Raw genomic sequence first — 12,616 nt, forward strand, 5'->3', positions numbered from 1 at the left:
ATTTTGTATTTCTCTAAATTACCGTTATATGGGATGTGGGCGTGGCTATTGTCCGATTTTAAAAAGTTTCGCCCATTTGGTATGCTGTACCAGGGCCAACAACTGTGCCAAGTTTGGAAGAAATTGGTGCAGCGGTTACGAAGATATACACATGTAACCATAAGTGGGCGTGGCTACGCCCATTTTCCAAAAATTTATAATATTCATATTTTTCGTCGAAAAATTATTGTAAATATCAATTTTGAGCGAATAATCTCCAGTAGTTACTAAAATATCGCAGTTTTCGTATTTCTGAAAATTACCGTTATATGGGAAGTAGGCGTGGTTATTGAGCGATTTTAAAAATTTTCGGCCATTTAGTATGTTGTGCGAAGGCCAACAACTGTGCCAAGTTTGGAAGAAATTGGTGCAGCGGTTACCAAGATATACGCATATAACCATAAGTGGGCGTGGCTACGCCCATTTTCCAAAAATTTATAATATTCTTATTTTTCGTCTAAAACTTATTATAAATATCAATTTTGAGTGAATTATCTTTAGTAGTTACTAAAATATCGCAGTTTTCGTATTTCTGGAAATTACCGTTATATGGGAAGTGGGCGTGGTTAAAGTCCGATTTCGCCCATTTTCAATACCAACCTACCTTGGATTAAGGGAAACCTACATACCAAATTTCGTTAAGATATCTCAATTTTTGCTCGAGTTATCGTGTACACGGACAGACGGACAGACGGACAGACGGACAGACGGACAGACGGACGGACAGACAGACATGGCTTAATCGATTTCTTTTTTCATCCTGATCATTTATGTATACATTTGTCTATATCTATCTCGATTCGTTTTGGCTGTTACAAACAACCGTTATGTGAACAAAATTAATATACCCTTGTGCACAAGTGCGCTCGGGTATAACAACCCTATCTCAGAATTCGGTTCAAAAACACCCTATCACAAATGAAAATATATTTAAAATTTACTAAGACAGGCCTTGCCTATTTTGAGGATAGCATTGAAAAGCTCAGAAAGAATTGCTAGTGCAACATTCGATAGCTGTATTAGCGGCGATTTCTTTGGATTAAGCTGCTTTACTATAGCTTTTACTTCTGAAGAGTCCATCTAGCGAGGTGTATATAGCTCATTTGTGTTTTTGATTTACCGTGGCAGCCTGAAGTTTTTTGGTTGGACAGTTAGGCTGAAACACATTCTTTAAATGGTTCACTACGAGCCCAGGTACCAAGTTGGGTCCTAATTGGCATTTCTGGACGTTTGAAGTAGCTTAGCGTTTTCTATAGAGAGTATCTTTTAGTAGAATTCGTGGAAAACTTCTTAATGTACCTTTGCAAGTAGTGATCCTCTGCAATTATACAATTTCTTGTACTTGAAAACTGCCACCAAAATATTTCGGAAAAATATTAAAATTTATATGAGTTGGACCCATGTGAGAGTACCTCCGAAAATCTAATTATTTTGAATACGTTGATATAATTTTTTTGCAGATCTTTTAAGCTTAAACTCTTCTTTTAGCCACGGTGATTTTTTACAAAATATATCTTTAAAAATTTCGAGTACTTTTATTTATAAAAAAAAACTCCCTTTGTGGAGGTATTTCGGCAATATTTTGAGGGAAGCCGTAGGATATAATGGATTTTATAATTCCGTTGGAAAACAGCACAGTTCTTTAGTGGGACACCTTAATAACGGGTGATTTTTTAAGAGCTTGATACCTTTTTTTTTAAAAAAAACGCATAAAATTTGCAAAATCTCATCGGTTCTTTATTTGAAACGTTAGATTGGTCCATGACATTTACTTTTTGAAGATAATTTCATTTAAATGTTGACCGCGGCTGCGTCTTACGTGGTCCATTCGGAAAGTCCAATTTTGGGCAACTTTTTCGAGCATTTCGGCCGGAATAGCCCGAATTTCTTCGGAAATGTTGTCTTCCAAAGCTGGAATAGTTGCTGGCTTATTTCTGTAGACTTTAGACTTGACGTAGCCCCACAAAAAATAGTCTAAAGGCGTCAAATCGCATGATCTTGGTGGCCAACTTACCGGTCCATTTCTTGAGATGAATTGTTCTCCGAAGTTTTCCCTCAAAATGGCCATAGAATCGCGAGCTGTGTGGCATGTAGCGCCATCTTGTTGAAACCACATGTCAACCAAGTTCAGTTCTTCCATTTTTGGCAACAAAAAGTTTGTTAGCATCGAACGATAGCGATCGCCATTCACCGTAACGTTGCGTCCAACAGCATCTTTGAAAAAATACGGTCCAATGATTCCACCAGCGTACAAACCACACCAAACAGTGCATTTTTCGGGATGCATGGGCAGTTCTTGAACGGCTTCTGGTTGCTCTTCACTCCAAATGCGGCAATTTTGCTTATTTACGAAGCCATTCAACCAGAAATGAGCCTCATCGCTGAACAAAATTTGTCGATAAAAACACATTTCGAACCGAACACTGATTTTGGTAATAAAATTCAATGATTTGCAAGCGTTGCTCGTTAGTAAGTCTATTCATGATGAAATGTCAAAGCATACTGAGCATCTCTCTCTTTGACACCATGTCTGAAATCCCACGTGATCTGTCAAATACTAATGCATGAAAATCCTAACCTCAAAAAAATCACCCGTTATGTACCTATAGATAGATAGATAGATAGATATGACTTTTCGAATAGGCGGCAACTCTAACCAAAAATATTGACACCCCTATAATTTACATTACATTACATTTATAGAATCTAACTGCTTCTCTGTGTTGAAAAAATTGCACTGAGTGCTGAGAATTTATGTTTTATAACCGCCAGATTACCAGTTTTCCACCCTAGTTTGGCTGCATTAATATTCCTCTATTTATTCGAAGGCTATGGAAATTTTATGCGAGAAGTCTTTTAAGCGGACCGATAGTGAAATGGAATGTTGAAAGTTGCGCCACTTATATAAATACTTACATTGAGTAACAGCTTCTGATTCTACAGTGGAGACTCTATACAGATCGGCTAATAGTTACTGCCTTGAAAAAATAAAAAAATCTTCTTTATTTTTGGAAATTCTGATAACTGTTTTGTTTATTTTTAAGCTTTGTTTTTATCACCTCTCCCACTTATACAATTTTTATATCCCCATGCAACAGGTTTATGTACTTAACTTCATTCAAAAATACATATTGAGTTTTACGAGTATATGAGTCGTAAACTGATGTATCTCATTAAATGTAAGTCATTCACTTAAATAAAGTTGAAAAAAATTCCATAACTTTTTAATGACTTTGCAACAAGTTTAAATAAAAAATTACTACCGTTAGGCATGTGCGAAATCAGCTCGCAGCAATTTGTAGCACTTCAATGAAATAGCATGCCATAAAAAAAAAAACGAAGAAGCACAGACAACACAAGCCAGGACCAAAAAAGCTTAAATTGGTGTGGAAATCATGCAGTCTGACAAACAGCGATTGTTGAATAGCACAAAATTTCATTTATAAGTAGTGGCAATTTTTATAGATGTTCTGCTTTTGGAATGTTGTGCCAGTTAATTACTATTTTCACAGCTTAGTAAATTTCTTATATTTTTGCCTGAAAAAATATCCGTTAGAATAGTGATCTAAAAAGCAAGTATTTGAGCAAACTCATCTTGTTCAAAGGAAAAACAAAAATTTTCGATCTTCCTTTGCCGAGATAAAAAGTAACTACGTGGACCCAGAATCTGGTGGGAAGCTTCTGGAAAAGAGAACAACAACAAAAACAACTGAGAAGTCTCACAAGCCCGGGCATGTCGAGAGCGATACCTAGTGCGACTCAGAAGGGAAAGCTAAGCAGGCAGTAGTGTCGAAGCGACTCAAACAGCTGGGGTCACGCTTCTCTATCAGTTTGTCAGAGATAGCGGAGATGAAACTGTTAAATTTTCTTAGGTAAAGAAGTTTAGTGGATTAATGCCTTAATTAGCCTTTTCCTTAAACCTCTTAGTAAAATAAACGTCGGTTCGTGGAATGTGTCAACTTTTGGCACTCACTCGCCCACAGAGCGCACCCACAATGGAAGTATGAAAATGCATGTTTGTCAAACCTATTTCGCCTTAAGCTTTTGGGAAGATTGACCCTTACAACTGCTGGTTTCGCGAAGCGGGATTCATAAAGCGACACGAACGTTGGCTTCTAATTTCAAACTCGAATGAAATGCGAAAGAAGAAGGGTGAGTATGGCAGGGCGGTTGGGTACGATTTAGAATAGGATTAAAGTGAAGATTAAGACAAGATTGAGATCAAGATTTAACCAAGATTAAGTTTGAGTTTTGGATTAAGATTAAGAAAAAAACTAAGACTATGATTAAGATTAAAAGTAAGATTAAGATTAAGATTAAAATAAGAGTTAAGATTAAGATTAAAAAGGAACAGTCCAGCGCCTTCGCCTTGGTCTGCAGGCTGTATCGGAGATACACCCGCTAAATTTAAACGTAGAATACGTGGTATGGTTAAGAGCATATCCAAGTCAAAAACGAAAGCACAAACTAAGAAAAAAATATCGATAACAAAAGCGATAATAAAATCGATAACAAAATCGATAAAAATATCGATAACAAAATCGTTAACTAAATCGATTACAAAATCGATAAAAAATCGATTACAAAATCTATCGAAAAATCGATTACAAAATCGATAACAAAATCGATTCCAAAGTCAATAACAAAATTGATAACAAAATCTTTCAAAAAATCCATTACAAAATCGGTAATAAATTCGATAAAAAAATCGATAAAACTATCGATAACAAAAGCGATGGCAATATCGATAGCAAAATCGGTAAAAAAACCGATAAAAATACCGACAACAAAAGCGATAACAATATCTATAGAAAAATCGATAAAATTAACATATATAGAAGATATCAACCAATATTTCCCATTTACCAAACGAAAGGAAAACTCTTGAATTTTTGATTAAAGAAAACAAAAACAAAATCATTCGAGCGGTTTTCGAGCATTTTGGTAATGAAAAAAATTTGCAAATTTTTTCAACAATTTTTTGCCTTAAAATGCTCAATATTTGTTAAATTTATATAAAATTTGTACCCGATAATATTTCTACTGCTCCAAGGAACCTATATCCCGAAAATGAAAGTTATATATGCCAACAATAAGTTGCTAGAGCACTTTAAAGGCTCAAAATTTACCCCAAAATAAGGCGATGTTTACCGTTGTTTTTACGACAGAAACCGAATTGGTTATTTACAAAAATAAATCTGTCGACAGGTTTGGAATTTTATCTTTGAAACGCCACACTTTTCTTTGAAATCGCTTTATTAGTTCTCGTGCAATAAGCGTTTTTGTGAAGCTCTAAAAATTACAACTACAACATTTGAACATAGCCCCCATACCTTAAGGTAAGACGTATTCTACGTCAAAATGGGATTGGGATTAAAATTAAGATCAAAATTAAGATCGAAATTAAAGCTGGGTTTAAGAAAAAGATTTAAATTTAAATTAAGATTAAAGCTAAGTTTCAGATTAACACTTAAGATTAAAATTCGTATTAATATGAAGATAAATTTTCATAATCATATAATATGGTCAGCTAAACGAATGGAAGAAGTGGGATCCACAAACACATTCATTTTGATATATACATATATTTTTTTAATTCTAATGCTTTTTATTTAAACTTTTTTTCTCTGCTTATTTTCCATATACGTAAATAAGTTGCTTCATGAGCAATACAAATGCACATATATATACATTTTCATATTGCGTTAGTTTCTCCCTTCATCTTTTTTTTTTATTAAAAAAAAATAAAAATTTTAATAACCACACTTTAAAAGTGATCGGTTTTCAATTATCTTGCACTACGCTTCAAGTATAAAATAAAACTACCCAATAAACATTTTGGCGAACTTTCGAAAATGACCTTCAATATCCAATATGAATATCGAACTGAGAACCAACCCATAAACCACCTTAGTTTTCCAACGTTCATAGTATATTGGAAATACACTCGAGATGAGTTCGAAAAAAATGGAAACCATAGTAACAAGAGAGAAAATGAAATCCAGCTCATTCTCGGAGGGAAATATAAGAAAATCACTCTCTCACATTAAAATTCCAATTCGATAATAGGCTGGATTTCGAATTCATAACGAAAGAAAAATACATTAGATAGCGAAGGTTTCATTTTGCTGGAGAATGGCCTAGTTCTCGAAGCGAATACTAACATATTTCACATTCGTTATCGAAGGTGAGACTCGAAAAAAAGATTGGTTGTCCAATCGTTTTCGAATTGTTAACCAAGCCAAATGTTTATTGGGTAAATATTCATGTTTTCTTTTAAACCTTCGTACACACGTACATATACATATATTTATGCCATAGGGTCTTATTCAGCAACCGTAGAATAAGGAATTTACTTATCGTAGTTATATTTATGTTTGAATGATTTAACCAGTTTATACATACATATATATGTATCAGACCATGCTTTGGTCAAGCAATTTTCTAATGTAGTCACGTTTATATTTAAGTGCCACGTAAATTTCCCAGCGGCCCATATGCAACAAGCCACTTTGTGATTAAGGTTAAACGAATAGTTCGAAAGAATTATGGTTATATGAATTCGCACTTAAATATACATATGCTTGTACATACATACATACATACATACGCGTATATGAATATATGTAAATGATAGCTTATTTGAAAAATTTATGAACTGTGTTCGAAGATAAAAGAATATTTTCATCAATAAAAGTAGAGTAGAGTATGCATGGAAGGCAACTGGTAAGAGGTCATGTAAAAGTGTTTAACATTGCTATTGAGTATTGCATTACTTATGATTATCAACGTAATTGTACCTTTGAGAATATTGAAATTTTCTCATAGTTAATCCATAACAACGTGTGTCTGTTTTTGCCATGTCATACCTCATGTACATAGTACTTACATAAAATATTTAGCAAGGAAATAAGTACAAGCATTTTGAAATTCGCATCTCTCATTAAATTAAACCACTGAAAGCTGGCGCAATTTTAATGAGAATGAAATTCTCAAGTTTCATAGCATTAATTTTTAATCAAAATTTGCAGCGCATCGCATCTTTCTACATGCATACATATGTATGTATGTATGTACGTACATATGTAGTAGCGCGCAATTTTAAGCACACAGCGCCGATAAATATTCTTGCAACAAAGCAAAATTTACTACTCTCTTGGCAATACGCTTGAATGCAATCCGTTGTAAGTGTGCACAATCTATAGAATATGCATGTATAGAATTCTAAATGTACATACATACACTTGCATATACGCATCCATATAATAATACCAAGGGCATGCAGTAGAGGCGAAGTGAAGCTAATATTACGTATACGCCATGGCTAATCTCCAAAAGGGAGCATCGAGATATTAATATTTATGTGATTTCTAACTGTATGTATATGCATACATACATAAATATATATATGTATGTGCTTAATTACATATGGCTTTGTTAGCAATATGCACATTAGGGTGATCCAGATTATATAAATTTAAGATACGATCACATTTGAAAAAACAAAACTAAACGGTTACATTGAAATCTTCGTTCGCGTTGCAGTTACCGTCAAATAAAATAACTCATGCGAAATTCGAGCATGACAAATAAAAGTGGAATGATTGAAATGTGCATTTCTAACTTGCGCAAGAAGTCAACGCGGATTGCACGCGATCCAGCCGCGAGAGTCGGGCCCGCATGCTGGCCAATATAAAAATTCATTCCGACCAAATTATATCGAAATGCAGGATTTTTTTTCCATAGATAAATGCAGAAATGTTTATTACAGAAATTGTTGTTAAAAATTTTTGTCCACGAGGCGCAGAAATTGCTTAAATGTTGAAATTTTCATAAAGAAATTATTGAAAAAAAAAAAATATTTTGCTAACGCAAATAATTTCATTGTATAGTTTAATGTTTTTTAAATCTGCACACAAAAATTTTTTTTTTAAATCGGACACTTACTTTCAAAGAAAAATAAAAATTTCCAAAACACTGCAAAAATGTTTAATTGTTGATTAAAAAAAAAGCTATTTGGAATTTTGCAACAAACACACACAGTCTACTTTTCGACTACAAAACTCGGCGCTGCCTGAATATCATTGAAAATTATTAATGTTGGTAAATTCGGGGCTACCTTGAGGAAGCATTACCCATATGCTAATCAGCTCAAAATCCATCGAATCCTTTCAACGTGAAGAAGAAACAAACCTGCTCGGTCATTCACTTATAAACTTTCGAATTGCGAAGAAAATATCAGTTGGCCATTTGAATACTCTCAAAATCTTAATATGTTTGTGTATAAAAAAATGGAAAATATTTGATTATCAAGTGCTTGAAACTACGAATTGGGATATGCAAATTAGGCATCAAAAAGGTCCAAATAAATTAAAAACTGTGTCTAGCTCCACACTCACCATCTCAACTGCTACCTGCTGCTGCCCACTGTATTTGCAATAAAATTACAAATTTTCATAGGCCAAACAGGGAAAAAGTACACAAAATTCAAACCACTAGAAAGGTAACCACTACCAGCAAAAGAAAATAACAGAAAATTTTCCAACTAAATATTTTCCATACGAACAGTTTTTGCATTGAGTACCAGGTGTGTTTTTTCCAACCCTTTGGTTAAAGTTGTATGCATCTTTATTACTTTTTTACTATAGAGCAAAATATTTTGATTAAAATACAAGGTTTTTTTTTTACAATTTTTCTTTAGGAAATTGCACTATGACACCAAAAAATACAAACCTTTGGGTGCACCAAATAACTACCTCAAAATTCGCATCTCTCTTATGAGTCAGAATAATACGTGTATTGCTTTTATTAAAAAGTGTCGCTTTTCATTTTTGTGTTGTGGTTGCTGAAGAAAACCATAACTTCATCATAGAATTTTTTGTTTGAATACTGTTGACCTAATTCAGAAACAAAAAAAATATGTAACTGAAAAGTCCTTTGAGGGAGGGAGGAGCAGTGTTAAAGTGCAAGCATATACATATGTGTGTGTGTGTGTATGTATATACTATGTATGTGGTGGCGTGGTGGCAAGATGCAGCTATTGTTGCCTACCATTAGGCGTTTTTTAACTACTTTGGCTTAGTTGTTTAGAGTGCGCAGTCTCTTTTGTGGTTTTGGTCAACCAAAATGTACAAACTGTTAACTCACTAGAGGCTGTGCCGCAAACAAAGTACGTAAAATTCTGAAAGTAGCCAAAGGACAACAGCAGAGCCCAACAATGCAAGGCGAGGAGTGTAAAATAAAAATAAAAAAATTCCCGCAAATTTTGTTCATTTATATGCAAAGTAGGAAGGGTCCTTGCAACGACGTTTGTATGTAGTATGTGTTAGCTTATGTAAACATGTGTGTGTATGTATATGATGGAATAAAAAATGTGCAACTAGCAAAAATGCAACTTTTGTGGTGACTGCCGAAGCCTTGTGGCAAAAAAGACATTCTAAACGACAAAAGTGAAAAATGTGTATTTCGAGAAACCACGAAAAGTAAAAACCAAGAGAATTCTATTTAAATATATGTGGTGATGGTAAACTTTTCGTTTTTCGTTCGTAGCTAAATTAAGGCTAAAGGGTACTTTATCAGCTACATATAATGTATATCAGGCTAAGTTATGAACTAAGTTTGAAAAGTCGCACTCGGGCTTGAAAGTTTACTTTTACTGAATTTTAAAAATCTGTGCACTTGTATAATGTACAGCACTTTTAAAAATATTTACAAATAAAGGGTGCGAAAAAATATTCTTCGCTACTTTCGATGCACTCTTAGGCATGCAGTGGACACCTTCAACATGTGTTCTTTGATTGTATTTGTTATTAGACGCGCATTACGGAACTAGTTTGGAAGTAGTTAGAAGATTGGTCAATGCTTTGAGTGTTGCTTGGCTGTCACTACAGACACGTATAAAGACTCTTGCTCCTCCACCTGTATTCTACTACGTAGTAGTTGGCCAGTCACTGTAGGTTTAGCAGTGCATCCAGAGCAGCCGCAGGTTTTATAAGGGGCAAACCGCGCTGCTTCTGCGTAAAATAAGTTTACATATTACAAAAACGATTTAAAATTCATAAAAATTTCGACACCAAATCGATACAAAAATCGATAAATAATCGATAGCAAAATCGATGCAAATCCGATAAAATTTCAGGTAGCAAACTCGAGAATATCGATAAAAGTGTCGATAAAAATATCGATAAAATTATCTATAACAAAATCAATAAAAATATCGATAACAAAATAGATAAACAATCGATAACAAAAATCAATTAATGGAATGGAATGGATCGGTGGAAGTCTTTTGTTTAAAGTGAGACTTCCACGGAAGTTTATCATCTAGTATTACACCTAAACACTTTACTTCGAAAGAAATCTGAATAGTGACTCCATTTAGGACAGAGGAACAACACCAGTTTTGATTTGGCTAGCGGGAAGCGCATATTCACTACACCAGTGCAGTGTTCTGGTCGCTTTCCTGCAAACAACTTGTAGGGAAAGGCCTGTCCTGCATCATTACATCACACATCATCTGTTTAGGCGTAGGCATACATAGATTTTAGAGCCTAAGCAAAAAGTTGATGACAATATTCATTTCTAAGACGCGGGCAGGAAAATCCGACCGGAAAATGAAGACTTTGTTTGGTGGAATTCTGCGATTCACAATCAGTTCCTAAATAAGTCGAATGCTGTCGAAGCGTCCTTTTTTCAGTCGCAAAATCGCTAATACTGACTCGTTATATTATTGCGGTTAGACCTTGATTCCGTCGTCATCGACTGGAGGCTTGGGTTCATTTTGTTCACAACTATCAGTGCTAATACCATTCAACTGGGCCGTAGTTTTTTTAGGTTACCGTTGTTTTGAAACTTTTTGTAAGTCGCCTAGTTTTGCTCTTCGCACTCTCGTGCATCGTCAACTTTCTTTTGTGCATCTTCGATACTGTTGCTCTGCTGGGCTATCTAAAATCCGACTATTTTTTTTCGGTGGCAGTGTGTAATGAGGGGGAATATAGGGTCACTGCTCGCATATGTCAATTTGTTGACCAGTGTTCTAAAAGCGAAGGATGAGAATTATATGATAGGTTTCTTCAAAGGCTGCGGCAACGCTCAGTCAATTCCGATTTGGAAAGAACTTTTATTGACCGCACCAAATAAAGCTCTTTATTCTAATATATTTGTGTTCAAAATAGTACAGAGCTTTCAGTTTCAATAGATTTACTTACACATTTTTTTATGAACAGTGATGATTAGCTTGACGGTTGGGACAAACAGATATTGAAAAACGGATGGTTTAGCAGGAGTGAACTTTTAAAAATGCTCTAAAGTTTAGAATCTAAACACACATTTTTATAGCAGTCAAACATCCTTCAGCTTCTATCACTGTCGACTTTAAAGCTTGGAATGCTGCTAGGAGGTAATCCTGCAGTCTCTATGGATGTAAACCTGAAGGCCTGGAGTGAATAAAAATTCTTGGTATGCCAACGTTCCTTTGCTGACTGCTCTTGTAGAGTGTTGGCTTTATGAATATAGGCTGTTGGCTGCTAATCTGCACTGTTAGCTAAAAGCGTTCGCTGTTACCAGAACAGAATCAATGTAATGAGGTGCACGCTGGACGTTCTTGAGTTCAGTGAGGATACTCAGATATGCTCCTGTAAATTTGGGGAACACAATCTGAAAGTAATTAATATTAAGCAATGCCACCGTTGTTTACGAGAAATGAGTGTGACTAAAGTTGCACTTTTTTTTAAGGTATGGGCATGTATGTATATCAATACATGTATGAAGAAATTCCACAGTTCAACGAGTGTAACAGCTTTTGATAAGTGTGAAATTTTCATGATTTTTTGTATGTTAACACGGCCGCGAACACATTGACGGAGCGAATACTTACACATGTACGATTAATGTACGCTACTAATGCAAACTGAGCTATTAACATTGATAGGGACTTAAATGTGCATGCATATTTTTGCTCATACTTAGAGATAATCCTGTGTACATGTATGTGTGTATATTAGGGTGGTCTTTAAATGTAGGAAGTAAACTTTTGTATTTCCTAAGCCTCAATCCCCACGTCGATGCTACTTTAGTCGAAAATATCACATATAAATTTTTGCCCGATTGGAGACGATTAAGGCGTGTCGCACAGGGGGCAAATTTCAGATTCCTCTAATAGAGACTCAAAAAAATTTAAATTGTTATTTTTTCTTCTAATACCCAAAATCGATACTACCATGGTCGATGATAACACATATAAATTTTGGTCCCAAATGAAGTCGGTTAAGGCTTGTCGCACAGGGGTCAAAGTTAAGATTACCCTAACTGACTCCAAACGGGACCAAAATTTATATGTGATATCTTTGACTATAGTAGCATCGATTTAGGGTATTAAATGAAAAAAAAAGTATATTTTTAATTTTTTGAGTCCATAGAGGGGCCTTTGACTCCTTTGCGATACGTCTCAATCAGGACCAAAATTTATGTGTGATATCTTCGACTACGGTAGTATCGATTTTGGGTATTAGATGAGAAAAAAATTAATGTTAATTTTTTCAGTCTCCATAGAGGAATCTGAAATTTGCCACCTGTGCAA

This window comes from Rhagoletis pomonella, unplaced genomic scaffold (assembly GCF_013731165.1).
Source record: "Rhagoletis pomonella isolate Grant_MI unplaced genomic scaffold, Rhpom_1.0 Rhpom_scaffold_00010, whole genome shotgun sequence".
Lineage (NCBI taxonomy): Eukaryota > Metazoa > Arthropoda > Insecta > Diptera > Tephritidae > Rhagoletis > Rhagoletis pomonella.